Source organism: Otolemur garnettii, unplaced genomic scaffold, assembly GCF_000181295.1.
Source record: "Otolemur garnettii isolate 467f Iridium unplaced genomic scaffold, OtoGar3 scaffold00023, whole genome shotgun sequence".
Classification (NCBI taxonomy): domain Eukaryota; kingdom Metazoa; phylum Chordata; class Mammalia; order Primates; family Galagidae; genus Otolemur; species Otolemur garnettii.
The window spans coordinates 15441492-15467103 of NW_003852418.1; positions in this window are offsets into that span (position 1 = coordinate 15441492).

Sequence of the window (25612 nt, forward strand, 5' to 3'; positions counted from 1 at the left end):
AAAACTTCTGCTGGCATTATTTCATTAAAATATTCCCATGTGGTCTGTATGATTAATCTCTCCATTTTTCAGACACATGGCCCGAGGCCAGGAGAAAATAATTTTCTGAAGTCATACATCTTGTGAGTTATAGAGCAACCAGAAATAAACCTAAGATTCTCTGACTACAGATTTTCTGAAATTTTTTCCATTAAAAAAAAATATGCTTGGGAATCCTGACCGTTGTGGCCTGCTTCCTCATTACAGCTGCGTGTCTACTGTGAGCTTGGAGAGATGGCAAAAATAAAGAACAGGTTACTTTCTTAGGCTGTATAAATGAGTGAGTTGTGAAAATAGTAACAGATTGGCAGTGCCTGTGGCTCAAGGAGTAGGGTACTGGCCCCATATGCTGGAGGTGGTGGGTTCCAACCTGACCCTGGCCAAAAAAAAAAAAAAAGCAATAGACAAAACCCAGGAATTATTGGCATTTGAAATAAAATTATGTTGCCTGGAAAATAGAATGAATAGTTCAAGGAAGCTATAAAGTACTGCATGCCCTCAATCATTTTGTGTTTAATGCTTTATTTATGGGGGGGAATAAAACAATGAGACCAGCTTAATTGAACAGAATAAGACAAGGTAAGATATGGCTCAGGTTTTGTGAAATCCTCTTCTTAAACTCTATAGCTAAAAAAACCTTTTTTTTCTCCAAGTGGGATCTAGGGTGAGGCAAGCAAGGTGCCACAAGTGCAAGGTTTAAGAGGACAGTCTGGGTCAAGGTAGTGCAGGTACTGGGAGCTGAGTTCATTTTCTGTCACTGCAGAGCAAATTATAGCAACCTCAGTGGTTTAAAAATCACACATATTTATTATCTCAGAGTTTCTGTGGGTCAGGAGTCACAGCACAACTTAACTGGGTCCTTGATAAGGCTATAATTAAGGTGGCAGTGGGGCTGGGGACTCCTCTGCAAGGTCAGCTAATAAGGATTCATTTCCAATCACACACAGTTGGCAGAATTCAGTTTCTGCAGCCGTAGTAACGAGGGCTCCAGATTTTTGTTTGCTGTCACTCTGGGGCACCAAAGGGAGGGAGCTTATTAAGATGGGTGCCGCCATCTTGCACAGTAATCCCACTATCATGTGGTAGCTGTGATAGTGTGACTGTTGTGTTCTTCTGGTTTTGTTGGGGAGATTAATCGTAGGGAGTAATAGGTCATTGAGGCTTGTAGGCAAGGAAGAGTCTAAAGGTGAGGTAAAGATGGCCAAGAATGTAAACCAATGAATATTTCATGCACTGGAACCTTTATAAGTATGCAGTGAGAAAAATACTGGCAGTATCTTTACAAGTCTCTGACTTCAAATCACATTAGACCAAATTCCCAATGGATAAAGGAATCCATTTTTTTGAATTATAAATCCCAAGTTGGAGCATCCCCAAGCTTGCCTAATTCAGAGGCTTAATGATGTTCTCAAGAAGCCAGATCCCTCTGACCTGCTCTGTCCTCCTTGGCGTGCCACCTCACTATCCTCATGGACACCGTATGGCTGCAGTCGCTCCTGAGCACACATCATTGTTCAAGAGCAGAAAATGGCTCTGCCTCTTCCTTGTATCTCTCTATCTTTTTTTTTTTTTAAGAGCTTAGAATCATTTCCAAAAAGTTATGGCAATGGACTTCCACCGTTTCTCCCATTTAGCATAATTGAGCCGTAGCCTACTTCTCAAACCAATCAAGGAAGGAGGATAAAATTGCAATGGTTGCTTCAAAGGAATCGATACTTATCCATGAAGCTGTGGCTGAGGTTGCTTTCTTGGAACACAAAGGATGAGGATAAACAAAGACTGGAGCTCTAGCGGCAGGGAAGTTTGTGCCTGCATATGTATGTGTGGGTGTGTGCATGTATGTGCTGGAGGTAATAATTTGAGTTAAAAAATCAACAATCTTGCAACGATACATTTAATATTCAAAGGGATCCCTTGCCCCCAAAAGGGTTTTGGAGTCAGGAACTTAGATTAGCTCATGTCTCAAGCACAGACTAGCTAACTGGGCTTCACCTGCCTGAAACTTGGAAAATGCAGATGCTAACATTATTTACCCTCTCCGTGTGTTTAGCTCGTTTGGTGATTTAAATTGGAAATGTTTATTGCAATGTCTACCACATAGCAAATGCTCGGTAAATGGTATATGAAGATGTGGAGGTGGGCGTTATCATTATTATGCCCTACCTTGAATTTTCTCATAGTAGTATACACCTTTAAGGTAGTGTTGACTTGGTTCCAATGGAATTAATAAAATAATAAGTTAAGACTCTTTGACAACTCTCTCGGGGTCACCCAACATGCAGGAACACCCCTTTAATGCAAAAAGTACACTGCACAGCTAACTTCTTAGACAAGCTGCCATTTCTTCTCCACTTAAAGAGTTCATTGAGCTTTTCCAATTCTCCAATATAAGTTTAACACGAATACTCTTGCGCTGACATCAAGGTCATTTTTTACTTTTATGTGTACTATTTCTCCCTTGACAGTCTCATCTCCCCAGTCGAGTGCCCTGGGCGATGGTTTGTTTACAGCCCCTCTACATTTTCCTTTGGCCTGCACTTCCTGCCCTGCAAAGTTCATAAAATATTTGACTGTGGTGGGTAGTTTAAGCGCTCTTTAAAAAAAATAAGTAGTTCGTGAAGTTTAATTAACGGTATTGGGAAATTTTTATCTGGTTGGTATTTGCCCAGGATAATGGAGACAGAATATATGTGAATGACTCCTGAGAAGCATCAAAAAAAAGAAAATAAGTAAAACAAACAAAAAGAAAGGCAAAAAGCTCCATCAGCCATAAAGCAAGCAGCCGGCAGGGACTCATAGGAGACGCTGAGAATGATGTCCCCATTAGTGAACCAGCCCTTTCGGCAAGTCAGAACGGAGTGAGGGCACTTAGGAGAGGGCGGTGAGAACTAGGAGGAAGCTGGCACTGGGTGAGGAGGCCAGCAGAAATTCTGTGGGAATGAACCAGGCCTTTTGGTCAGAACTTTCTCAGTGTGCATGACCAAAACCCAACCCGAAGAGGATTGAGCAAAAGAAATGCACTGGTCCTGTCTGAATGATTGGATGGAGAGGTTTAAACGAAGCTGCCACTGGCTGCCTGCCCCTGTCCGTTCCCTTCTGAGCTCTTCTTTTCTCATCCTGGTTTTATTCTCAAGCAGGCTTTCCTCAAAATGTTGGCTATGAGCTTTCAGACTCTTCCGTCTTTTATCTGATCTTCTCAGCAGCCAGAGGGGAAGTGGGGGAGGAGAGAGAGAGACAAGGAGGAGGGCAGAGCTGGGTGGGTGGAGAGAAAGAGGAAGGGCTTCTCCATCTCAGCTGATTCAGGCTGCCATGACAGAGTACCACAGACCCGCTGGGTTCTGTGACAAACATTTATTTCTCACGGTTCTGGAGGCTGTCCAGGAAGTCCAAGATCAAGGTATTGGTCTATCCTGCTGAGTACCTACTTTCCCGGTTTGCAGGGGATGCCTGGCTGTGTCCTCTTGTGGCAGACAGAGATGGTGCCCTGGTTTCCCCCTCTCCATCTTAAGGACACTCATCCCATTGGGGGGCTTCACCCTCATGATTTCATGGAATGAGGTTGGACAATTAAAAGCTACATACCTCAAGGCTGAATATCACTGCAGTCACCAGATGGCGAAAGGGAGCACTTTGGAGGTGATCTTAGTGATTTTCAGCCATGGGGCACTGCTTCTTGGCAGTGACAGTCTTACTCTGGTCCTGGTGGCAGAGCGATCCCTAGACCTGTGATGAGAAGGTTCCAGGGAGCATTGTGGGAGGCTAGCCTGGTTCACCTCATTGAGCGCTCTGTAGCTCTGGAGCTCTGCAGCTATAGGAGATGACTGGAGAGCACAGAGCAGAACTCTCAGGGAGGAAGTTCTCCCAGGGGCAGTGAGAAACTCTCCTTTGAGTGACTATGGCGGAAGGATAGTCTGATTTTTCTATGCTACATAGCAAGCTACCATAACTTAGTAGTTTAACGCAACCCCCACGTAGAATCTCACAGTTCTCTAAGTCAGAAGTCCTAAAGCGTATGGGGAAGAATAATCTCTGTAGATGCTTACGAGAAATCGAGCCACTCTTCTTTACCAAAAGACAGATTAGTGAGCGAAAAACAAACAGAAGTGTATTGACATGGATATTTCACATATGCCGGGAAGACCCTAGGGGAATGGGGAGTTCTGCAAGAAGTGGCTTTGGATTCCAGCTGATATAACATCTTCAAAAAAGAGTGGCGAACTCTTGGAGAAGTGGCAAGACAAAGGAAGGGAACTTGCGTCTCTAATGGCAGCAACTTGGTACAGTTTGTTAGTTTAGGTTTCTCCTGTACCATCTCTAGACCAATAAGGACCCAAAGACATTCTGGTCTTGGGGCCCTGTCCATGGAGACTGCACTGTCACCCCCCAGAGAACCTCTGTTTTTAAAGGGCTTGCCTGATTAGGTAAGACCCACCTGGATTGCTTCCCAATCTTAGTCCTCTGTGCCATGTATAATATAACCCTCATCACAGGAAGATGCACCATATTCAGCCAAGAGATTATGACAGGGCTCGTCTGCCAGGGTGCCGAGAAATCTTAGGGGATTGTTTAGAATTCTGCCAACCTCAAGTTCACCAACCAGGAGACTGGTGGAGAAGAACCTCAGAGGGCAGAATCCAAGCCTAGATGGAAGACCACCACGGCCTCCCTAAAATATTTGTGAACGCTTGAGAAATGGCCTCACCACGGTCCTCACGCCATTATAATTTGGGCACCAATGTTAGCGACAGGTGGCACAGCATGTGGTTAACACCTGAGACTCTGGGCCTGCAGTGCTCAGGTTCGGAACCTAGTTGTGTCATTCATCAGCCTGCTAAACTTGGGTCAGTTATTCACTTCTGTGCCTGGTAGAGAGATTCCCCAAGAGCAGATACTTGAAAGGACTCACAGCTCAGATCCACATCAAGCTCTAACATAACAGCAGATAACGAGATATAGCAAGAGAGAGTGTAAAGAACTGGGGTCCAGGATCCATCAAGGACGAGTTCTCTGTGCCCTCTCTCCAGGCCAAATCCCCAGAACTATGTGAGGAGTCATGGTCTGGGGAGAGCTCCAAGTAAAAGTTCCCAGTGGGGCTTTAAGTCAACCCAGTTGAACACATTTGGCCCGTTAGAAAGCATCAGTGACAAACTGGCTTTAGGGATCAGTACTAAAGGGCTTTTGTTTTTTAAATAACACACCACAAAGCCCCCTGCCCTTAAATTGGGCAAGACTCAAAGGAATACCCCAGGAAGAGGGATAGAACTTCTCCATCCAATTGTGAATTAATTCTATCCTCCTTAGCTCAGTGTCCTCATCGGTAAAAGATGAACGGTAATATGTATCTTATAGGACTAAATGTTTGAAAAACACACAGAGCACTAGGACATAGAAAGCCCTGCAGCAGCGGTTCTCAACCTGGGGGTCGGGACCCACTGGAACTGTATTAAAGGTTTGTGGCATAAGAAAGGTTGAGAACCACTGCCTTGTGTATGTGATTATCTTTCTATTTGCACAGAACCTTTGTAAAGATTCATGTTACATGAACAACAGATTTTTTTTCCTCTTTTAAGCCATTTTCTGGGAGGATCAAACTTATCTTCCTGCTGGCCCATTTTATAATCTGGAGGAAAAACAAGTTCTAATTCACATATGACAAGAGTGGACTTTAATTAAATAGCATCTCTTATCAAGGATCTTGAGAGGCACAGAATTCAGTTCATCCAAAGCAATGATTTCATCCTGTCAATCCAAGCCTATTCATTCTCCTTGCCTTGTGGTATGTTTTTAGGTAGTTTTGTTTATATGTGTTATCCAATCCATTTCAAGTGTTTATGTCTGAGGAACAAATTCTAACCTGTTATTTCCAGAACCCTGGCTGTGTAAGCAAAGCTCTGCAAGGCTCCCCAGCCCGACTCCCTCCTCATCACCTTTACATTGTTAATTAGTCACTTTATCCTGCACCATTCATAAGTTTCATTCTGGGTGCAATATTTTGCAAATGCTTATATAAAAGAGAGTGCTTAGAGAGTTACATTGCCACCAGTCAAACGTTTCGGTTTTAACTAATTATTTTAGGCTTAGCTTTCAGCAGTTCACAGCTCTTCAGTCAGACGTTGAAATGATGAATCCATGAAGAGAGTGGAGGAGGGCGGAGGTGGGGAGGAGGAGTCTGCGGGGAAGAAACTGAGACAAGGATTTGGCAGCGTTTCTGAAGGTGTGAAGGATTTTTCATACGCATGCAACAAAACTACAAACTGGAAGGGCTTCTGCACACTCTTTGTGTGGAATGAGACGGAAGAGAGACTTATTAATTATTGCCAGTCTTTTTAAAAGTCCTTTTGAAAAGCTCGCTCTACTTAGGAATTTACCAGTTTTCGAGGAAAGAGAGGCAGACCACATGCCGCGTCAGCAGAATCAGGGCTCTGGGTAATTGATCAATGTTATCCCTGTCACTCATTTTTCCTACCAATTATTTTGTCTGTCTTAATTTTTCCAGTTGTTTTTCTTAATAGGCTTTTCCTCTTGCTTTGAAGACATGTTCCATCCAAGCACTGAAGCCAGGATTAGGAAGTGGTTCATGAGAGAATGAACTGGAATATATCGTTGTATTGTTGGGTGTTGTGAAGAACTCAGTGGGACAGTAAGAATCGGAAAGATGAAAAGTCAGAAAGGACTGGCTTATAATAAAGACTTATTCCAACAAGTCTAAGATGCCACTTACTAAAATGCACAATCTTATGTGTCACTAAGAAAGAAAAAGCATATCCATTTTAAGTATAAGGAAATATCACTTATAGGACATATTACACTTTAGACATGGAAATTCTTCCAGATATTATGTATTTAAGATATGGAATTTTAGTGGGCGCAGTGATACATCATTATGCTTTTAATCTGCATTTCCCTGTTAAACGCTCTGGCTAAACATATGTTCTTGTGTTTATCAGCCATTTCTATATCTTCTTTGTGAAGTACTCTAGGTGAGTCTTTGGACTATTTCTTATTGGGCTGTGTGATTTAAAAATATACATAGGCATATTGAATTATTTTAGTGTCTTATACTGAGAAGTCCTCTCCCCAGGTCCATGCATTTTTAATAGGAAATGCCAAGTCTTCAACAAGCCCTAGTGGAAAACTAGATATTTGGGTGGAAAATTAATGAACCACAACTCCTATCTCGTACCATAGTCACATATTAATCTGAGGTATGTTACAGGCCTTAAATATAAAAGTTAAAATGGTGACTATTCTAGAAGGATACAGAGAATATTTTTATAAACTTGGAGAATTTATAAGCTCTCCTAGAAGAGACAAAAACCACTAACCGAAACAAAAAAAGTTGGATTATTATATAAATTATTCATAACATTATTTTGACTAGATTGGTTCTTCCAGATTCTCTAATTTTGTGTAGGAATTTTAAGAGGATACTGTAAACTTCTAAAAACAAGTTGAGCTGGGCTATAGAACCTCCTGCAGTTAATTGAAGCTCAGCCATGGTAGTTTAATTCTGTATCGGTTACTGTTAGGCTTAGTGAAGGAGCGTAACCCAAGGCAATGTCCCCCTATGAAATTTTATTTAACGTTGTCTAAATAAGACGTTCAGGAGAAAGCTGAATAGAAGTGACAGGAGCATTAATTAAGTTGAGAAACATCACTTCCTTCTCTAGTTTCTCAAAGAGGTTGTATAATAGGGATATTTGTCCTTTTTTTAATTAAATGATAGCTGTGTACATTAATGCAATCATGGGGTACAGTGTGGTGTTTTCATATACAATTTGAAATATTTTCATCAAACTGGTTAACATAGCCTTTATGTCATTTTCTTAGTTATTGCGATATTTGTCCTTTAAAGGTTTATCAGAATTCACTAGTGTGGGGTGAGATTTGTGGGGAAGATTTTCCATTATAAATTCCTTCCTGTCTGTGTGGGGAAGATTTGCCGTTATAAATTCCAATTCTTTAGAGAATTAAGGATTATCTGATTTTTTATTTATTTATTTTTTGGAGGTTAGCTTTGTTCGACTTAATTTTTCATATTTTTGAAGCAGGATACATGTCTCTTGCTACGTCTAATGTATCTGTTAATGCATCTATAAGATATCCATGCTGATGCTCCTATTTATATGTCCTAGTGTTGTCAGACGGGGTGGTAATCTGTCCCAGGAGTTAGTCTCTCCTGATAACAGCTCCTTCTTTCACTTACTGCGTCATGGAGTTGACGTGTCACACGCCCACATGCTGATGGTCACACATTGGTTGTGTGACTGAAGACCAACAGTACATTCTACCCCCGGCCATAATGATTGGGTCAGGACACACATACAATCCGGGCTGCTCCAGTAAGAGCCACTGCCCAGGAATTTTGCTGTGACTATTGGGAATTCCTCTGGGAGTTCCCGTAGGAAACGCCTAGAGCTTCTATCAGCTTCCATGTGGACAGAGGCTGCCTGGGAGGTATGTCAGTACCAGGAAAGCAAAGAAACGAACAACTAGAGGAGAAGAGAAAGCAGAACACCTTCTCATTCAGTAAAGCTCCTCAGTCCCCTCTGCATTTTCAAGTGATATAAGGCAGTAAGTTATTCTATTTTTAACCTAAGCCAGTTTGACTTGAGATGTTATCATCTGTAGCTTGTCTGATGAAGTGCTGCTGATGACAGTGTTTGTTAGCATTTCTGTTATTTTAATATTTGTTACTATGTGATTATTGGAAATGCCGGCAGCGCATTTGGGGAGGTAGATCTCTTTTCTGTACCCTGATCCTCCTACCCCCCCCACCCCACCCCCGCCCCTTGCTCAATGAGCCGGGACCTTCTATGTCAACACCTGCAGTAATGTGATTTCAGAACTCTGTGCCGTTGGCAAAAGACATTTTGCATGATTCCAACCCCAGGTCTTTCTTTACTTCACACCTCATCTACTTCTTGCCAATATATCCTCGCAGTTTTTAGGTTTAACTAATTACTATACCAGTCAGTGGCAAAGCTTTTCAGATAAGGAGCAAGAGCCTCTGCTGCCTTAGAGAGGAATTGTTAGTGATATCTCGGGATGAATAAAATATCGTGTCTTCCATCACCTCTTTGTAGGATGTCCGGGATTCCTTGTACTTTGATAATGGCCATCGTTCTTTAATGACAACTTGTTAACATTTAGATTGTCGTTTTGTGTTCTAGCAAGTAACCGTGCTGGCAAGCCCCACAAAGGGAACCTTGGTATTAAAGATGTGGGACAGCCTTCCTGCCTGGAATACTTAATGTCTTTTCACTTGGTTCATAGAAAACACCCACTAAAGCAAAAAAAAAAAAAAAAAAAAAAAATTCAATTGCTCCTCAGAGCCTAAAATGCTTCTATCCTAAAAAATGGGTCTGGTCTTCCAACTGTAAGGTGTGTTTTTTCCATACATTCTGTTGGGGCCAGACTATACATGGAAAATATGTTAAAATGAGTGACACAGAGCTTCGCTGCTTAGAATGTGTTACACAGAATCAGTTTGTCAAAAATGCAGAAGCTCCGATCTACGTCCAAATTTGCTAAGCCCTAAGTTGTACTTTAATGACAGGTACTTTGCAGGCAAGTTAGTTGAGAAGGGCACACATAGAGCATTTGTCTCCAAATTTAGTTGAGTATACAATTGCTGGAGGAGCTCATTTAAAAAATGCATATTCTGGCTCAGCACCTATAGCACAGTAGTTATGGTGCCAGCCACATACACGAAGGGTGGCAGGTTGGAACTTGTCCCAGACCAGCTAAACAACTGCAACCAAAAAATAGCCAGGTATTGTGGCAGGTGCCTATAGTCCCAACTACTTAAGAGGCTGAGGCAAGAGAATCACTTAAGTCCAAGAGTTTGCTGTGAGCTGTGACGCTACAGCACTTTACTAAGGATAACATAGGAAGACTCTGTCTCAAAAAAAAAAACATGTGTATTCCCCAAGCTTGTTAAAAATGATAGTTTCTGTGGAATCTAACCCCGAAGATACTTTTCTTCATAAGTTTAGGTTTAGAAATCAGGATTTAAGTAGCCACTCTTGTAGTTTAGAGGCATATGGGTTAGAACTACGGTAAAACAAGTGAACTGCAGTGAGTTGTTAGAGCACGTGCAGGAAGTTTAGCAAAGAAAGCAGAAAGAATACAAATTGAAATGAATGCAACTACAGAGACCACACGTGTATTTGCATGTATATATATGTAACGTATACATATGTGTACACATGTAATAGAGTCAGTGTTCATATACCTGTGTAAGTATTATATATACTCTCTGAACCTCTATGCCAATTTAGCCTTTAGACTTCATGAATAATACCACAGTATCAGTAATAGCTAATACTTACAGAGAGTTTACTACATGCCAGGTCCTATATTAAGTCCTTTTTATTAACTTATTTAAGTTACTATGACAATTAGAAATTATTACCATTCTAAATTTTGTATATATAACTATGTTACATATGTTTTATGTAAATACATATTATATAACTATGTAATATTAGACATTGTATATACCTATAGAATCTGTTAGTATGTAACAACAATATATATTTATATATACAAGGGGTGACTGGAAAGGGTCTAGTCATGTAATATGAAAATCACAAAAGCAGTGACTGGATACTTTCTAGGCAGTCCTCATGGGCATATAAATTTAAAGGTAAATATAATACAGCGATTACATGTATCATATATACATTAAATATGTATGTGTATATATATATATGTTATAATAAAATGAAGTGATTTTTCCTTGCATCCACAATAGTGGCCTATTTCTAATTTTTATTTCTGATAAAAAAGAGAGATTTAGTTATCCTTATAAACCCGGTGAAATTGTAGATTTTTATACCTGGAAAATGAGCCTTTGTCTGCAGCTCCCCACCCCCAGTAAACAATGTAAAATGCAATGTGTGTGGTGACAGCATGTTACAGGAGGTGCAGGCATCGTTCTCTGTGTCCCAGATTACAAATCCCGCCAAATCCTTGTACTGACCTTGAGACTCTCTCAAGGCAGAAACTGGAACTATCCTTATAGAGCAGGCGTCCTCAAACTACAGCCCACAGGCCACATGTGGCCCACTGAGGACATTTATCCTGCCCGCCGGGTGTTTTTGCCACCGCTGCCTATCCTGCTTAGCAGCCAACTTGTCCTGGGGCCCATAGTCCGGCCCTCCAGTGGTCTGAGGGACAGTGAACTGGCCCCCTGTTTAAAAAGTTTGAGGACCCCTGTTATAGAGGCTTGTGCCTGTGGCTGGGACACGGTGTCTGGCACTTGGGGTGCTTCCAACTCAGTGCTCTACAGATCAGATACCTGATGATCAGCAGTTTATTCCTGATTTTCTATTCTGTTTAATGAGAGAAAATTGCCAATAGTAATAAAATAATTATCACAGCATTTGGATGTGTGTTGTAAAACATGTCCCAGAATGGTGCTTCTCAAACGTCAATGTGCACAAGGATCGTGCAGAATTCTTGTTGGGTGCAGGTTCTAAATTGGTAGTTGTGGGGCAGGCCCAGGTTTCTGTATTTCCAATAATCTCCTGGGACACCCTGATGATGCTGGTCCAAGGATCAGTTTACCTTGAGCTACAAAACTATAGATGATACGTAATGGAAAAAGGAAAGAAATCTCGGTTTACATCCCAGCTCCCTCATCACTGGCTTCATCATGTCCGCATTTCACTCAGTCCCTGTTTACTGAGCACTTACCCCCCGGCACTTGGTATGCCAGGCACTAGCAACAGGCAAGATTAACAACATCCTATTTGTAGTGAATCTAGTTATATAATGACCTACACCTTAATTATAATAATAGAATTTTATCTTAAAGTCTTTTTTTTTTTTCTTTTGAGACAGAGCCTCAAGCTATCCCCCTGGGTAGAGTGCTGTGGCATCACAGCTCACAGCAACCTCCAACTCCTGGGCTCAAGCGAGTCTCCTGCCTCAGCCTCCCAAGTAGCTGGGACCACAGGCGCCACCACAATGCCTGGCTATTTTTTGGGTGCAGCCATCATTGTTGTTTGGTGGGCCCAGGTGGATTTGAACCCGCCACCTTAGGGGTTTGTGGCTGGCACCTTAGCCACTTGAGCCACAAGCACTCAGCCATCTTAAAGTCTTGTTGAAAATAAGTATATATAAATAAACCACCCTGCATAATGCCTAGCGCATAGTAGGTGTTCAATATAGTGTTCTTTTCGAGGACATAAGCTCACCTTCTGTCCATAAGCTCTTTGGAGTTATTCTTGATGTTGGCAATGTGATAATCAGCTGGAAATCAGGGGAGGACAGTAAATCAAGTGTCTCATGAATAATGCACTAGGTTAATATTATGCAGTATAATAGGGAGCTGACCATATATAATTTAAAGAGGCTGAGTGATTTTTTGGAGTAAATTCTTGGTCATGAATCAAGAGCTGTGATCGCTAATCTTCAGTTTTTCATCAAAGCTTTTTGATATTCTGGGACAGGTCCTCATAACTTACATCCCACATCCTATAAAATAAGGTCCTATGGAATTAACTCATGGAAATCGACTGTTAAAACACTTAATAATTCAATTCAACAAATATTTATTGAGCATCTCTAAGGCCGTATTCCCTATGGGGAACAAAAATGATTTAAGTCGTAAGTCTGTATTCCAAGAACTTGGACATCATCTGGAAAAAAAGTGCTGCATCTGTTCATTTGTTTTATTTTCTCCCTCATTCGTCTGACACTTACTCATTCAATGCAGGTCAGGGGGAAGAAAGAAGATGAGCCTGACATAGCCCTTGATCTCATTGAGGAGGGCTCAATAGATGCAGACAGATTGCATAAAGTTGCTACGGGGTGAGGTGGAAGAGCGTATGGGGAAATGGCTAAATGAGAGTGACAGATTGCAAAAATTTCTGAATTTTAAGGCTTAAAGAAAATAGAAAAATCTATATACATTTAGAAGTTTAGGAACAGGTATTAATATTAGATGTTTATTTAAGGGTAAATTAAATAAACTAAAAGTTATTTAAGATTATCGTGAGATGAGGATCTGTGAGGAAGTCACTTAAGTTACTCTTAAATAAACGTAAAGTCTTGTTGGATGTAAGTGTACAGACATAAACCACCCAGCGCAATGCCCGGCACATAGTAGGTGTTCAATATATTGTTCTTTTGGAGGACACAAGCTCAAACACTGTCAAATTTGGTCAGGTCGAAGGATGATAGAAAAATTCTCTAAGCGCAGAACTATATAACTTGTTTCCAATGTTATTGAATACCTGCTATGGGTGAGGGACCGTGTGAAGTCAGAACACTTGGTCTAGAAAGAATTTCCTGTGCAATCACAAAGGCATGACAACAAATTAAAATCAATTATGCGAGATATAATCGTAGAATAATGTGTGTACAGATTAATGACACAGTACAGAAGTAGAAGGACTGGACTTTTGTAAAAATGAGGGATTTTCTTTTGGAGAGAAAGGGTCATGATTTAGAGAACCCAAGAAAAGTTTCTTGAGAAGGTTTTATGGTTCAAATAGGAGTTTTCCAAGAGGAAAGCGAGGGAGAGGCCATCCCTGACAAAATAATCAGCAGGCGGGCAACATGGTCCTTAGTATGTACTGTGGTCTGACATTGGTGAAGCCAAAATGGGACTCAGCCTGATCCTGCTGGAGACTGCAGAGCATTGGTTTTGCTCCGGAGTCACTCAGCCTTGGACCAGTGTGCTGGGCCTCTGCACTCTGTACCACCAGTCAGGCATTGGCTAAAGGCAGTGCCTGGACAACACTCCAGTTCTCTGCTTTGGAGGGACAAGTGGCTTCAGAAGGCAAGGGCAGTTTCAGAAAGAGAGACACAGAGCAGCCCTAACTTTACAGGTAGGGAACACATGGGATCTGGGCCCGTGAGGCAAGTGTGACTGTACCACAGCCTAGTGGAGTTACACTGCAGTGGCTACCAGTGTCAGTCTATAAATGCAGAGCTAAATTTTTGTTTTCAATCCCTCATTTTGTCTGGGTAGCAAAATTCAATCATAGGCAATTTGGAGATTACTAATCCTTCTGGGGTTGTGTCCAAAATTTGGATTACAGATGCCCAAACCTTAGAGGACTAGATTTCCTAGTGACTGCTGAGAGACCCATTCCCTGGGTATCAAGTTATCAGTCACCTGTGTGGCTGTGGGGAAGCCCGATCTCCTAACAAGGGCAGGGACCCTCTGCTGTCTCGGGAACTCCTAGGCAGTTGGTATCTCTCCATCACTTCTGTTCCACGCTGCTTGTGTAAAATACTTATAGGAACTTCTTGAATGCTCCGTGCAGAGGCATGTCTTCATGGTTTGAGTTACTCTGACGGATAAGCCTGGGCTGGGTAGTTAATAAGCCACAAGTGTTTATTTCTCACAGTTCTGGAGGCTGGAAAATTGAAGATGAAGCTGGGGGATTTAATGTTCAGCGAGGGCCTGTTTTCTACTTTGCCATCTTCTCTCTGTGACCTCACATGGTGGAAGGGGGATGGAGTCTTCTGGGGCTGCTTTTATAAGGGTATCATCCCATTCATGAGGGGGCTGTCCTATGACCTAATCAGCCCCCAAAGGTCCCCCTCCTGATACCATCACACTGAGGCTTAGGGTTTCATGATGTAAATTTGGGGGAAATGTAAACATTCACCCCATATCAAGAAAGGAGCTGCTGCTGCTGTCACTGTTGGTCTTCTTCCTAGGAGTCGTCCTGCCTCCAGGGGACCTTATCTAAGAAATGCAGCCTGGGACCTTCTGCTTTGGGGGACTTTCCATGTTTTGGGTGTTGGCAGGCTTTGTATAAACATAGCCCCTGCTCCCTTCTCTGGGAACGACCCTTACATTATTTAACATTCACGTTTCACACACTGAATAATAATGCATAGAGCTCACAGGCAAAGGAGGAAAAAGAAGTTCTAGGGAACAGCAGGTGGTTAATATTTCAAAAATATTACTCAAACACCAAGAGAGAGCTAGCAGCAAGAATATTTTCTCCTATTTTAGCCATTATCTAAATTTTATTCTTTTTTTCTTTCATTTCATTTACATTTGTGGGCATCTGGGACGCACATTAGAGTCTCTTGGGAGAATCTTCAAAACTGTGTTAATGTATAGAACCCACCTCAGGCCAATCAGATCAGAATATCTGGGGGAGGGGGGAGGCTCAGATACTGGTTTTTCTAAGCACCCCAGATTATCCCAGTGTGGGTCAAATAAAGTGGGATCAAGAGTGCCGTGGAGTTCTATTGGTTTGAAATGTCACAGTCGGCCTCCAACAGAAAAGGGCTCACACATCACTCTACATCCAAGCACAATTATCCCAGATGCAGGATTTTGGTACCTTCCAAATTAACTCTCATGTGATTCTAAATGAAGTCCCATCTGAGGGCTAGCGTCTCCAAGGACGTTTTTATTTCAAGCTGGTGTTATTCGACCTGAATATATTATTTACCAACTTTGCAACCATTTAATGGTATGTGCTAACATCATGAAGACAGAGAAAGTTCCAAAGATAAAACAAGTTTAAATTGTTTTAAACTAGGTTTTGAAACGTAAGGTGTTTCTAGGCCAGGTAACTCACTACGTCCTGTACTTTATGTTCACTTATTACCTGGGAAAAATGGCCTTTGTTTTAGAAGGTACTGAACGAGCCATAGAATGCAGTGATTAAAACCACAAGCTCTGAGATCTAATCAAGATGGCGGCTGAGTAGCAGCTTCTGTGTAACCAGGTGCAGTGAGAAGAGGGAAAGAAGACTCCAGGCATCTCTGGCCAGTGGGTTTTGCCCAGAGGCTGTCCTCTAGTGACCCAGGAAGTCAGCGAGAGACTTTTGGACCCCACAAGGAGGATGGAAGCACTGGAAAACTGGCAAGTGGTGGGTGTGTTTGTTCAGTAGGAGGCTGCCTGCAGCTGCACCTATAGCAACAGCAAGACTGCAGGTGGGAAGAGCCTTGCCTGGGGGCTGTTTTGATTTGTCTGGACTTGGGCACTCTATTGAGCTGCCTTGGGAGACCTTGAGCCAGTGTTCAGATGACTTTGGGCACTGTCTGGGCCCTGGACTGAGCCGCTGAGCTGCTAAGGAGCTAATACCGTTCAGCTGTGGGCTGGCCGCACAGCAATTGTGGGGGAGCTGCCCCTGCTTGGTGCAGCATGGGGATTAGCAAAGAGACCTTGGGCGAGTAATCTAGTGACTGAGCTGCCAGGAAAGTGCGGAGATCCAAGTGTTTGGCAGATTAACAGCCTTGGCCCTCAGGGGCATTGAGGGAAACTGGATTTGGCCCATTGGATAAGCAGACAGCCATGACAGGGGAGATCCCAGGGATAAGTGCTTTCCTTGGAAAGCTTCTGCTTGGCCAGGGTTCACAGTCTGGAGTGACTTTTAAGTGGGCTGAGGAGACATTTGGGCTCCTAAGCCTGCGGGGTCTGTGAAACCAGTCGAGGCCTCTAGTCTCCATCTTGTACGGCTGTATCAACATTGGGATTAACTTCCCATTGCTCAGAAGATCACCTGTTGCCCGGACAATATTTACCAAGATATATATATACTGTTTGGTTTTTTGGTTTTGGGGGTTTTTTTTTTTCTTAATTTCAACATTTTTCTCTTTTTTCCCCTTTTTTAAAAAAAATTATTCGTTTAAATATGATCTTCCTTTTTTGCCTTCTTTAATAATTAGAATTTCATTTTTGCCAGTGTTCCTGCCCCTATTATTTATTTTTTTCCCCTAATTTTATCTTATTATGGTTTTTGCTTATTTGTTTTGGTTTGATTTATAGTATTTTTGTCTTTCTGCTCTACCTGGTGGAGGTGGGGTACTGAGTCTGAGCCAGCTGGCAAAGAGCTGTTGACCTCAAGGGAATCACCAACCCAGAACCCCCAGAGGTGGGAGTCTTTAAGGGTGGCTCCTAGTACCCTATATACACCTATATTACTCCTGTTTCTTTCTTTTGGTACCTTTCTCCTCTTTGTCAATACTTCCTTTTACTCACCCCCCTCTTCTCTCTCTCTCTCTGTCTTTTAAATCTTTTCTCCCTTCTTGCTCCTCAATCTCCTCATCCTTCTGGTCTTGCCCCAAAAGGACTCATTAAAACTTTAGACCAGTGGCATAGTAACTTAGAGCAAGAAGAAGTGAAAGGAAAATTAGGGTAAGGAAACAGATGTAAGAAAGCACTCATGAAGAAGAATCAGCAGAAAAATCCTGGCAACATGAAATGCCAGTCCAGAGTAACCCCTTCTAGGGATCGCGAGGTAGCTACAGCAGAGGATTCCTCCTATAAAGAAATGCTAGAAATGACAGAAGGGGGAATTTAAAATAGAGATGATGAAAAGAATGAAGGAAATTGCTGAGAAAGTGGAAAACAATCAAAAAACAATGAAAGAAATTGCTGAGAAAGTGGATAATAACTAAAAGGAAATTCAAAAACAGAATCAAATAAGAGATGAACCATACGAAGAATTCAGATAGGATATAGCAGAGCTGAAGGAACTGAAGCAGTCAATTAGGGAACTCAAAGATGCAATAGAAAGTATCAACAACAGATCAGATCATGCAGAAGAAAGAATCTCAGAGGTAGAGGATAAAGCTCTCAAGACAACTCAGATAGTTAAAGTGGCTATAAAGAAGAGAGAGAAAGCAGAACGTTCACTGATAGAATTATGGGACTCGAAGCGTTCAAACATTCCCAGAAGGGGAAGAAGAATGCCCCAGAGGAATGGAAGCCATTCTAGAGAATATTATAAATGAAAATTTCCCAAATATCACCCAAGATTCTGTCATACTCCTTTCAGAGGGATATCAGTCCCCTGGTCACCTCAACCCAAATAGACCTTCTCCAAGGCATATTGTGATGACTTTATCTAAAGTCAAGACAAAACCATAAGCTCTGAGTCAAACACATCTAGCCATAGACAGTTCACAATCTTTTCAAGCCTAGGTTGGTTTGCTCTCCTGCCAAATGGAGATAAATATTTCTAACTCATTGAAGTTTTAGAAAAATCAAATGTGGAAATAAAACAGATTGATGGCATGTTTGGCCTACAGTGAATACTCAATGAATTGCTGTGGTTGTTTTTATTAATGTCACCATTATCCCATTTACTGTACCAAAATTACATTTGTATACCATAAATTTATACAAATATAAAAGATGTCCTTTAAAGAAGTAGCCTTTTTTTTTTTTCTTGTTTGAGAGAGAGCACACAGGCATTCATGAGCAGGGCAGGGGAGACAAAGTTTGTCCTTCTGACTGCCTGCAAACCCTCTTAGGTTTATTTCTGAATTTTGAGCACCTGCAGGCATTTTCAAGAAAGGGATACGTGTGTTATGTATTTGCACAAACAACTCATGAATTTCTTATGTCGACTATAACCTGCAAATGACAATCTGTTTCTGGGCCTCCAGATTATGTTCAACGGTGATAGATAATTATCGCATTTCAGAGCTGGATGATCAGTGTTGTGCTGCTAAAAGTCTGACGGACATATTTCATTCTAGGCTCATTTGTCATCTCGGATGACTAAAAAGCACAGAGTTTCACAGCCTACCCCACACCCCAGGCTTCTGTGCACGCTCCTTCCACCGGGATGCTTGCTCCCTGATTGATTTTCCACCTTGAGTGCTCTCTGAGAGAGCCACCAGCCTGACTCTCTTCTCATTACTATGTGGTGACATGCACGATGGCAGCCTCGCCGTGAATAAGTGGTGATGATGATTCCAGGTCAGGTGTGATCTTTATTAGCTGCTCCATCTAAATAGGAAGGTCTGTGATTTGGGAAGAAATGTGGTCATTGGGTGAAAGCGAGGGAATATAGTAATAAGTTCTGCATTTAACCCTGAGAATCATAAAAACATCCAGTATAGTTTGGGTGTAGGGACTGTGTGTTTCTAGAATCTTCATAGACGTTACTTTTCACTCAGCAGCCTTCAATGGCACATGTGATTAGATCTGTGTTACAGATTAGTAAACTGAGGTTCAGAATGTACCTACCTTACCTGAGGTCACCTGGACTTGAATCCACGTTTCTCCAAGTCTAGAGCGAGATTAACTTTTTTCCCACTGAACCATCTTCTATCTCCTCTTTGAGACAAACTTTTCATTCAGTCAAGCATGACCTTGTTTTCATGCCACCATCTTGTCTTCCATTTTTCTCCAAAGAAAAACATCTTAAACATTCTGGAGTTAGCACCTCCACTCCTAATTTCCACTTTAAAAAATTATAACTTTTTGAATCCCTGATTGGTGGCTTAATTGTTTATAAATTCTCTTGTGCATTTGAGCGATTATAGAATTCTGAGTTCAACATCTCCCCTGGGAACTTCAAGGCATTGGACTCAGCCTCATTCTGTTCCTTGGTAGGTAAAACATCATGCTTGGTAGATTTTGGTTTAGGGGGGATTTTCTTGGCTCTCCCTCCTGTAAAATATTTTAAAATCTTCATCGTTATCATTCTGAATGTCTTACCTGTCTTTCTTCTTTACAACACCCTTCCAGTCTGAGGCTTTTGTAACTGGACTTTTCACTAGGGACACTCGGTTCTTTCGCTCTTTGAATATGTTCTATCCCTCATTATTTCTGTTCTATGCTTTTTTCTGACTCTTGTAAGTTGAGCTCTGGGCCTCTTGGATCTTTTCATTCATGTTTTAAACTTTTCCCTTTTATTTTGATCTTTTTTTTATTCCTTAGTTCTCTCATGTAAAAAAAAAAAAAAAAAACTTGTTCAATTTTTTTGAGCTTGTTAATGTGACCCTGAAGCCTTCCCCTTTTATCTCTGAGTCTCTACATAGGACTGTTTGTTTCTGCATTGTATTTTTTAATTTCCAAAAAATAAATATTCTGATTTCTCCTCTTCAATCGTAGCCCATTCTTTATTAATGGAGGCAATCTTTCTTTGGAGATGAGAGTGATTGTTACTCACAGGCAAAGTTTTTTCCCTCCACTGCAGCCTATATAACACCTCTCTCCTGGGCTCCCACATGATCACAGGACCCTTCCTCTGGTAGATCATGGCTTGGAAAGCAGCTTCACGGCTTCTTTGTATGGGTGGGACCCCTTTGTCTTCTGAGTCCTATTCTTCAGTGAATTACTTGATAATTAATTATTCCAGTTACCATGTGGCTAAATACCCCATAAGGGCCTTTTATAGGAGAGTTGTTGGTTAAAGAAGGCTTCCTGGAGGAAATAAACTGAAGCTGAGATCAGAAGGATATAAAAGGTGAAAACCAGTGTTCAAGATGCATGCATGCATCTGCTAATCCATCTGGAATTTTTTGTTGTTGTTTTTTTGCAGTTTTTAGCCAGGGCTGGGTTTGAACCCACCACCTCCGGCATCTGGAGCCGGCACCCTACTCCTTTGAGCCACAGGCGCTGCCCTCCATCTAAAATTTTTAAGGAAGAAAAATAAAGTCTCTCTGATTGAGCCACTGTTAGATTTTCTGTCATTTCTAGTTCAGCCTGATCCTAGTGAACCACACCAGCTCAGATGTCTCTTAGCTCCCACTAAGCTACTCGACCAGTTGTTGTTTATGCATGACCCCAAACCTGCAGATTTGGGAACATGTAGAAATGGAAATTATCAAGATTTTATTCCAGACCCACTGCATCTGGTACTCTGGTTATGGGTCTAAGAAATCTTTGTTCTGACAAGCCTTGCAGGTGATTCACGCCGAAGTTTGTGAATCGCTGCAACAGAGTAATGATTCTCTGACTACCTTGCACTGCCCTTTCTTCCTCCTTTCCTTGTCCTTTAGTGACGATGTACCTCCTTCTGGTGAAGTTATACATATTGTCCATTTCTGCTAAAACAACCATCTTGACTTCCTATCACATCTTGAATTGAGTAAAAACCTGAGTCAGTTCTTTAAAATTGTTGGAAATCATGTCTTAGCCATAGTCTTCCTTTAAACTTTTATTGTATATTAAATATATTTTTTCAAATCACATAGTTCAAGCAAAGGTGCTAACATACTATGGATGGAATACACACCCTCCTGTCCCACCCTGGGACGTGTGTCTCACCTCTTCTCCTCTCTACCTTCATGCTTGGAAACTCGGGTCAGCACTCACCATGCACAGGAAGTGCAGCCATCTTCATGAAGCCCGTAAGAGGCAGGCTGTCCTTGGATCACCTGTTGCACATTTTTGATGATACTTTAAATTATTGTCATTGTATTCATATGGTAATTTATAGAACTAAAGACTATACCTTGATAATTATGTTTAGAAAAAATGTAACATGCAATTAAGATTGCACAAAATTAATTTTATGCATCAATACATTTTGACAAATATATGCAAATGTTGAATCTAATCACTATAATTTTTATAAATGTAATGAGTACCAAATTGTTTTGGATAATTTTTTTATCATGCCTCTGAAATCCTAATGTAGGAAGAATTACACCTACTTCTACTGTCACCAAGTTAGTTTAAATTTAAAAGGGATAAGACACAATTTCCTTAAAAAAATCCCCCCAAAACAGACAATGGTATCACAGTAACTTTTAAATTAGACAGAAAACATGCAATGCATACTATAGTTTTTTCCTTGAAGAAATGTTAAGATAGGAAAATGGGTATGTCTGTCATTCATTATCTTTTTTAAAAAATGAAACTCTTAAACATGATGATGGGAAACATGACTATCAATTTTATCTCAATAATTCCTGGTTAGAATTGTATTTCACTAACTCCTATTTGGAAGACTCTCTCTCTATACATAACTTAATTCAAATTTTTTATCTTCTTAAAAAATTATCATGCAGCGTTAAGAGGAAGAAAACACTACCTTTAATTATAAGGCAAGGTTGGCTTTTTCTTATGGGAATAAGTTCAAAGATTTTACTGAGAAACAATATATACAAATTGTTAGGAAAACAGGATATATACCCAGGGAATTATGAACCAAATTTGTGTATTTAACATGTTTTTTTTTTCAGTGACATAATCCATATGCATCAAATGTGTGCACATAAAAGCACTGGTGAAAATACAGACTCTTCCATATGTTCAAAAATTTTATCAACTCCTCTGCCTTCCCTCTACTGCATTTATATATAGACACATACATCTTTCTTTTTTGCCTACCTTGCATGTTACTGTATTACACAAGCTTCCTTTAACTTTATTTTTTAATTGTTGGGGATTCACTGAGGGTGTAAAGAACCAGGTTACACTGATTGCATTTGTTAGGTACAGTCCCTCTTATAATTGTGTCCTGCCCCCCAAAAATGTGTCACACACTGTCATTCGCCCCCTACCCTCTCCCTCCTTCCCTGTCTCTGCTCTCCCCTTCCCTACCCCCCACCATGTACTAGGTCATCAACTGTCCTCATGTGAGAATTGAGTACATTGGATTCTTGCTTCTCCATTCTTGTGATGCTTTACTAAGAATAATGTGTTCCTCTTCCATCCAAGTTAATACAAAGGATGTAAAGTCTTCATCTTTTTAAATGGCTGAATAGTATTCCATGGTACACATATACCACAGCTTGTTAATCCATTCCTGGGTTGGTGGGCACTTAGGCTGTTTCAACATTTTGGCAATTGTAAATTGAGCTGCGATAAACAGTCTAGTGCAAGTGTCCTTATGATAAAAGGTTTTATTTCCTTCTGGGTAGATGCCCAGTAATGGGATTGCAGGATTAAATGGGAGGTCTAGCTTCAGTTCTTTGAGGGTTCTCCATACTTCCTTCCAAAAAGGTTGTATTAGTTTGCAGTCCCACCAGCAGTGTAAGAGTGATCCTGTCTCTCCACATCCACACCAGCATCTGCAGTTTTAAGATTTTGTCATGGTGGTCCATTCTTGCCGGGGTTAGATGATATCTCAGGGTGGCTTTGATTTGCATTTCTCTAATAATTAGGGACGGTGAGCATTTTTTCATATGTTTGCCATTCTTCTGTCTTCTTTAGAGATTCCTTTAATATTTTTAATTGTCATATAATTATTTTTAATTGAGATACAAACTATTAGTCTATTTTAATTTAATTCTTTATGTGAATGCAGTACTATTTAGTTAGTCCTTTATTGTTATAGATCATAGTATTTCCAGACTCCGTGGTAATCATATACAAACATGACCATTCTTTAGGTTAGTAACTAGACAGTATTAATTGCTGGCTGTATGTTTTCATAGGTACTTCCTCACTTTACTTATTTTAATTATATTCATATGTATGTTTGTGCATCTGTGTCCTTTAGAGGAGTGTTTTGTGGTATTTAAAAAGGGAAACATGTTTATTTTGCTACTTATTTCTAGTTAAAATTATTTATAACATCCTGGTCAGGAAAGTTCTATCTTTAGGATTTAATTTGTTTTTTTCCCTTAACAAAATTGACATTGCATTTTGAAGATTTTCAATTTTGAGAAAAAATTGTAATCAACTTGGAACATTAAAAAGTGAGAGAGTTGTTCATCTGTTTTTTTTTTTTTTTCAGTTGTTTGTGGGCAAAATATACATGTTTCCTTTTCTATTTAGGAAGACTGGAGTTATTTCTTACATAAAAGCTCATGCTGTTTACATATAGGGCCTACCTTTATTAATTTAAAATATTGTACTTACTGCTATTGTAGCTAGATCTTTAAATCAATAGACATGAATTCTTCAATAGTTATTTTATGCATGCTGACTACAACCGCATTTACGTGTATGTAGAACATAAAAATTCTCACGTTTTTAGGATAAGAACAATCACTTGTATTTCCAACTCAAGATTCCCTGGCCTACCTAACTCTGGTGATTTTATTCCTTACATGGTGCAGACACATCTCCCATTCCTCTCTGGACTCTTTCTACCAATGATGCCTATTTTATTTGCATATGCCTTTTTTTTTTATTACTATGATCTTTACATGAAGAAAGAATCTATTTACTGAGGCCACCATGGGTGGTGCAGTCCCCCCCCCTTTTTGTGGTGTATTCCCTACTTCATTTCACTCAATTCCAACTGTATTCTTGGTTCATCTGAGTTCTGCCGTTGCAAGAATATAAACACAATGAAGTCTTACCCATGTTTTCTTGGCTCTTTCCCTAATTACGTATTTGTCTCAATTCACCAGCTTAATGATTTTTCCTGCTGTTAACTAAACTTGATATGCTGTATCCAAACTAATTATTTTGCTGATTTTTTTTCCTTTTCAGCCTCATCGTCTCTCTCCCTGGCCCCTTCTCTCTCCTTCTCTAATTGTCTGGTTTTCCTCTTCCGTTTTAGAATATCTGCTGGTTTCCATTAGGATTGCTTTTTTCATTAATCCCATCAAATGTTTAATAATGGTGCATTCATGAATGGACCAATCTGTCTCCTTGCTCTGGGTTCCTGAGATTGTGTACATTTATAATTGGGTGACCTCAGGCAATGGGGGAAGCAGCAAGTCCTCCTTTTTTAGTTCTGAAGCCCTTCTTATGAGTCTTCTGTTAAAGATAATTGAATTAGACTACGAGAATAGCAGTATCTTGGTGTCCGCTCCCCACCAGAAACACTTTGAAAGGATAAATAAGATACTGTTTAATTTCAGTAGCCTCTCAGCCATTCAGAAAAGTACGTAATGAAGAAAAAGTATCCTCTGAATGAACTAAGAAAAAGGGAAGCCTATTTCAACACTAATGAAAGTTTAGGGATTCAGGGAAAATCGAAATTATTTTATTGTATTGTGAATAAATATAGTTCCATTTCTTCAGATACACAATGAGTACTTGACTATTAGAAATTTAATATTATTCATGCGGGTGGTGTAGAGGAGTCTGAACAAGGCAGAGATAAGAGATCCGTAGAAGAGCCACATGCCCCAATATCTCCACTGCCACTGCATGGCTCAGAGATGGTATCAGAACTCCTCTGTGGCATGGATGTGTGGTGTAATAAAGACAGATAGCTGGGAACAATGGCGCATGCCTATAATTCCAATAACTCAGGAGGCCAGGGTGGGAGGATTGCTGGAGCCCAGGAATTTGAGGCTTTAGTGAGCTGTGATTGATTTTGCCACGATACTATAGCCTGGGCAACACAGCAAGACCCCTCCTCTAAAATCAATGAAGACAGATTATTATTTTTATGGGCTCTTATCAGGTATCAGGTTTTCTTCTATAAGTCTCATCTATGTTTATTTTTATCTTTACAGACACTTGTAAGGTTGTAACTAATTAAGATTGTCCATGGACACATAGCTTATAAACATCACAGCTAGGATGAAAATTAAGTGAGTTGAGTTTATATTCTGGTAGATCACACTCTGGTATTGTACCTGGGACTTGTGCACTGTGAAGAGAGAGGCATTATCTCATTTGAGTTTGAGGGATGTTCTTTTGTCTTGTTCTGACAAATGCTGTCAAAAAAAGAAAATGTTTGAAAAGGAGAGAGGAGGAAGAGATGGAGTGGGAGAAGAAAGGAAGGAGGGAAGAGAGAAAATGCATTTTTTATTAAAATAATAACAGTACTGGTTCGGCGCCTATAGCTCAGCCGGCTAAGGCGCCAGCCACATACACCTAAGGTGGCGGGTTCGAATCCCCAGCCCGGACCTGCCAAACAACAATGACGGCTGCAACCAAAAAATGGCCGGGCCTTGTGGCGGGCACCTGTGGTCCCAGCTGCTTGGGAGG